The 6,180-nt window shown below is 40.4% G+C and overlaps 1 long non-coding RNA gene across 1 annotated transcript; it reads left to right on the forward strand.

Moving 5' to 3' along the window:
- Positions 1 to 238: 238 nt before the first annotated feature.
- LOC146723237 (uncharacterized) lies at positions 239 to 4,918 on the forward strand. The gene is made up of 2 exons (XR_014924678.1): positions 239 to 410; positions 4,714 to 4,918. It is a non-coding gene; the product is annotated as an uncharacterized LOC146723237 (long non-coding RNA).
- The last annotated feature ends 1,262 nt before the right edge of the window (positions 4,919 to 6,180 follow it).

Raw genomic sequence — 6,180 nt, forward strand, 5'->3', positions numbered from 1 at the left:
TCAAGGGTGCGAGATTTAATTTTATTATTAATTTCCATGTTTTCTTGGAAAACTGTAGTTGTTCGATTTGCTCGAAGTAGAAAAGATGTCATATAGAGTTCGTGCCTAAGTGGGAATCAATGTGTTCTTTCTGCTCGCAGTTTCTTAGCCGTCGGGAGCCGGTTGTGGGGCCGACTAGCCGTTTTGAACGGGCCCTTGAGGCTGTCGCACGATATGCAGCCAGCTCGTTTCCATTTTCCTTACACGTAAGTGTAAATGTGCGGTCTGGTGTGTGCGTTGTGCGCGAGGTTGCCTTAGTGCCTCCCGAGGAAGGGTTTATGATTCTTGCTGTACAAACTCTGAGAGCTCTGCAGGAGGGACGGCCTCTCCCTTATGGGTATATACGTTGCGAGGACGGAACAGACAATTAGGTAAGTCCTAATATTCAATAAATAATTTTAATCTGTTTGTGTGCATGCGTATCGCTCTTCTCCCTTTCTTTACTGTGTAGTTCACGCTTGAATTTTTTTTTATTATTGTGTACAGTCCTGCCCATAATGCATCTATCCATCCGTATATCTATCCATGTCCGTATATTAATTCAAAGGGGGTATATCCCGTAGCTGTATGAGGAGTGGTGTTATATGTAAACATCGCGTATGGCATCCATTCATCCCAGTCGGTTTGGTCAGCATTTATATATTGTCGCAAGTACTCGGCTAATGTACGATGCGATCTTTCTAATGCTCCATTACTCTCGGGATGATACGCGGTTGTTTGTATCTTTTTTATTCTTAATAATTTACATACATTTTTAAATACTTTGCTCATGAAATTCGTGCCTTGGTCTATTAAAATTTTCTTCAGAATGCCGTGTTTAAAAATTATTTTCGTAACGAACTCTTTCGCGACGGTATTTGCTTCTTGATTTGCGATCGGTATCGCTTTGCTGAGTTTTGTCAGGCTATCCTAAAATGTTAACAAACATTTATTTCCGTTAGTGGTAACTGTTAGAGATCCGAGAATATCTAATGCACATTTGTCGAATGGTTTACTCGGAGTATCCCTGATCACGAAGGGTGCTTTTATTCGTCGCGATAACTTATTTTTTTGGCAGGATTTGCATTTGGCAATATACCGCTCGACATTTTTTGTTAATCCTGGCCAGTTATGATTTAATCGAATTCTTTTGATTGTTCGTTCAATTCCTTGATGCTTTTCTGTGGGTGCATCGTGATATTCGCAGAATATTTAATTCTTTTCCTCTTCTGAATATTTCCTTGTGTTATCAACGAATTTTTCTTCTTCTTCCTTTTTTTCTTTGTCTTTTTCTTCGTTTTCTTCTAATTTAAAGATTCTATTTTTTTTTCCCGGTGATATCTCGAGTTACCTCTCGGCTTAACGCGTCGGCATTCGCGTTTGCTTATCCGGCCTTGTGTACGATTTCATAATCATATTCCTCGAGCTTTAATCTCTAGCGGATTAATCTCGATCCGGGATCAGTTACATTAAACAACCATATCAAAGGTTTATGATCGGTAATTATTTTAAATTTTGTGCCGTAATGTATGGTCGAAAATGTTTAACAGCCCATACGATTGCCAATAGTTCTTTTTCCGTAGTATTATAATTTTGTTCCGCGCGAGATAATACTTGGCTGGCGTATGCGATAGGCCTATCCTTGCCTACTGTTCTTTGTGATAGTACGGCTCCAATTGCATAGTCCGAGGCATCGGTAGTCACGTTGAATTCTTCATTGAAGTCCGGATACTTTAGCACTGGCGCTGTCATTAATTTTTCCTTTAATTTTTCAAACGCAATTTGTTGTTTGTTTTTCTATTCGAATGTTTCCGTTTTCTTCGTTAATTTTGTTAACAGTTTCGCGATTCGCGAAAAGTTTTCTATAAATTTTCGGTAATAACCCGCTAGTCCGATAAACGATTGTACGTCTTTTACTTTCCGCGGCGTCGGAAAATTTTTTACCACCTCTAATTTCGACGGATCTGGCAGTATACCGTTTTCGGAAATAATATGTCCTAGGTATATCATCTCTTTGCGTAAAAATTCGCATTTGTCAGGCTGTAGTTTAAGACTGTGTTTCCGTAGGCGTTTTAATACTTCCGCGAGTCTTCTGTTATGATCCTCTAAACTGGATCCGTATATAACAATGTCGTCGAGATTGTTTAATTGTTTCACTACGCGGTTTTAAGATAATTTTGTTATACGGTTGCAATTTTAGGGCGGCGTTTCCGATTTGTAATTCGCGTTTTTTATAATCGCACATGACTTGCTGCTTTTGGAGGAAATGGATTCCGTCGTATCCCGTCGTATTCTATAGGGAAATCATCTTTCATGACGTAAATCGTGTGTTTTATCTTGTTTTCGTTTAGCTCAATGGTCGCGTACATTTTTCCGATCATTTTTGATTTGTGACCGGTTATTCCGACGAGGGTTATTTTATCATTGTAGATTTCGGTCTCGCCTTTTAAATGTTTTATTTATATTAATGAAATCGTAGCTCCTGAATCGTATAGCATATTTACTTTTCCGTACTTCGCCTCTTGCATGGGCAGATTAATTATATTTAAACTCGCTCTCTCTCTCTCTTGCTCTCTCTCTCTCTCTTGCTCTCTCTCTCTCTCTCTCTCGCTCTCTCTCTCTCTCTCTTGCTCTCTCTCTCTCTCTCTCTCTCTCTCTCTCTCTTGGCGTTCGGCGCACGTATCACCTGATATTCGAGCGCACGAGTCTTCTTAATCTTATCTTCGCGCTCTCCGTCTTCATCCCTGCTACGCTCGGAATTGGAATTTCTCTCCTGCCGGATTCTTTGATTATGTATTTTATTAATACTTCGCGGTTTATTTTGGTCCTCTGGTTTGTTCCGTGGGGGCGTCTTATTTTTCGGTCACCCGTTTAACTTCCAACATTCTTCGCGATTATGTTCACGCTTCTTGCAATGCAAAATTTTTCAATGGCGGATACGCGCGAGGATTTTTCCGGTTTTGGTAGGACGTTGACCTTGCTACGACAGTCTCGTCCGTAATGTCCGGGTTTTCCGCATCTATAATATTGTCCAGTCGTTCGCTGTCCTGGTCGCGCTGACTTAGGTTTATATAGCGAGGAATTAGTTGCCCGTGACGTACTAGGTCCGATAAATCTCTCTTCCGCGCTCACGCCGGCTATCGCTTCTTGAAACGTCATATATGTGAGCGCTGTGAGCGTACGAGTACTTTTAAGTCGCTTCGTAGCCCTAATTGAAAATTCAATAACGCTTGTTTTTGAATTGTTTGTAAAATAGTGCGGTTTTTTGAGCTTGCATGGTTCTCTCCCTCTATCATTGAATCGTATAAATTTATCGCGAGCTGTTGACGCGTTGCCCAAAACTTTATGCTGTCTCATTTTATTTTGTTTTAGTGAATTGAATTCTAGTAGGTGGGCAGTACTTTGCTTGCTTTGGTACGCAGTTTCTAGCTGTTGTTTTAATTCTTCAAATGTTTGTATGTCCCGTGTTTCAAAATCTTGCATAGCTTTACCCTTTAATTTAGTAAATAGTATGCATTATATCAGAGACTCTTCGTCTCCGGGGTGTATGTTTTGCATGGTATATGTGCATGCATTCAGAAATTCTTGTAGGCGGTGTCGCGATGTACCGTCGAATTCGGGTATCATCATTTGCGCTTCTTTTAGAGACATATATTGTCGTGCAGTACTCCGTCGGTTTCGTACGTCGCGCTCATACAAGGCTCGTAATCGGACTCCCGTTGTTCGTCTGTGTGTGTGTATGTCCGTACGGCTTCTATCCTATCTATACGTGTGTTTACTGTATGTAGGTCCGCATGTATAGCTTGTATTATATTAAGCATTTGGGAAGTTTCCTCGGACGCTATGACGGAGGATTGTTGCGACGCGGCGTCTAAATTTTGTCTCATTTAGGCAAAGGTTTGTCGGAGTATGCTTATTTCGGCATCTATCGCGGCTGGCGGAATAATTGCGTCCGCGTTTGTACTTTCTGCCATATTTGTTTGGCTATAAATTTCTCCGGGATCGAATATTTCGCTGTCGTATGACGTTAATGAAAATTCTCTCAACGAAGATACTCTACTCGAAATTCGGCTGATATACTGTCGCAATCAACGCGGTTCATTTTGAGTTACTTGAACGAAGTCGCTCGGATTATTTGGGAATATACTCGCGTCAAAACTAGTAAACGGAAATTCTCGTTCGTTTATTACGTTCGGAGGTATCTCGGTATTATTTTCGTTTGACAAGTCGCTGTCTAAATTTCTACGAACGCTTTCGAGATATTGCGTAGTTAACGGCAATACTCGCGTTGTTAACCGTACGGGTGTACTATGCAACCACGATTGGTTTTTAATCGCTTGTCGGGGTGTTTCGTCACCTTCCGATATTCACGCAAACAAATAAATTCGGATTTACAGTATTACGGCTCGCATCGTTATGCTTTACACGGGTCGGCTGCGCTGCTGCAATTCGATCATTCGTGGGCTGATAACAGCTGCTCCGTATTCGTGCACTGTCCGTGAGGTTGTCGTAGGTCCTTGGCGTTGTCCTTGAATGTCGGCGATTCCTTTCGGTCCTCAGCTGCTTATTGCTCGTAGTACTGCTTGCGTTGTCCGTTCTCTCTTTCTCTTGTTCTTGTCGTGGCTTCTGCTTGTTTCAGTCAGTGTTACTGACGTCCCCGTCTAACACTTTTTATAATTTTATGTGTTTTTATAGGTCTTCGCCGCTGTTTGGATTTTAGAGACGACGTCGATCCTACGACTGAGATCCCACCGCTGCCATCAAAATGTTGTGCCTCCGGGGAGACACAGAGAGTTTCGGGTCTTAGCCGACTGAAAGATAAGGATCCTAGGATTGGCGGGCGTTTCTACTTTTAATGAACCCCAATTTTTATCTGAATAAATTTTTTATTTCTTTTTTATTTTGAATTAGTTTAATTCTGTCTAACCTCAGCTGGGTAATCAGATTAGAATAGTAAGCGCTCGGCAGGTAGAATATAGGACGTAGTCTGATTCAGTGAGGTGTATGCCGGTTAAGTTCTGATTAGCGACTTGTCTATCTAAATTTTTTTAGCAACTGACTCTCATTGCCTTGCTCTCCGTTCCCGGTGGTCTCCTGTCTTTTCTACATTTTTGGGAGAAGAGGTAGAAAAGTTTTCTCATTGGTTAATATTATTCACGAGTTTTTTATCTAGGTGCAAGCAAAGCAGGTTAACTCTTCGCTTGCAATCCACGGTTTCCGGCGTTTCGCTTATTTTCTGTCGCGTTCGCGTTTTCTCGCAATAAGCGCTTTGCGAGAACGTGAGAACGTTTTTCGAACGATTATACAGGGTGGCCCACATAACTCTTAACAGCTGAATATTTTAGAAACTGTTTGTCCAATCAAAAAGTTGTTCATGAGAAAGTTTTATGTTTTCGAGGGGCCTTTCTAACTACATAAATATGAAGTTACTCCCTGCTCCCTTTTATGGGGGCTTAACTTCAAAATTTCAAACGGGACCCTCTATAAAATGTTAGATAGTTGGATTCTACGAAAAAAAAGATGTAAATTTTGTTAGAAGCATTTTTGTCAGATGTTTCTGTTAAAAGATATGACGGTGTAAAGTTTCGAAGCTACAGGAAACGTAAACGTCACGTATCCTTGTTTTTCGTCGGTGATTCAAACATAAACATAAACATTTATACATTTATTGAGGTCAATTTAACATCAAAATCTTGTCAATTGTATGTTCAATTTATTAAATGTTTAATATGTCCGCCATAGACTTGTAAACATGTATTTATTCGAAGCAACAAATTATTCCTAACATTTTTTAACATTTCGGAAGTCACTGAAGCTCAAGCGTCGCGTATCCTTGTCTTTTGTCGATGATTCAAACATAAACATTTATACATTTATTGAAATCAATTTATTATAACGTGAAAATTTTGTCAATTGTATCAGGAGACGCGGTAGTGTCTCCGGCCATGTTCAAACCCTAAAAGACCTTAAAAGACACTACAAGTCTCCTTATCCTGCACCATCAAAGTCCATTTTTTGGGGGTGTAGAACTACTAAAATATAAAAAATTTTGAATTGCACGTAATATAACCTGAAAGGCGGCATCGCCACGAGTAATTTGAGCCAAGAAAAAATAAAATCGGTCAAGCCATTCTGGAGATACAAGCGGTCAAAAAGTGACGT

Source organism: Nylanderia fulva, unplaced genomic scaffold, assembly GCF_048542155.1.
Source record: "Nylanderia fulva isolate GAGA-0341 unplaced genomic scaffold, ASM4854215v1 Scaffold216, whole genome shotgun sequence".
NCBI classification, from domain to species: domain Eukaryota; kingdom Metazoa; phylum Arthropoda; class Insecta; order Hymenoptera; family Formicidae; genus Nylanderia; species Nylanderia fulva.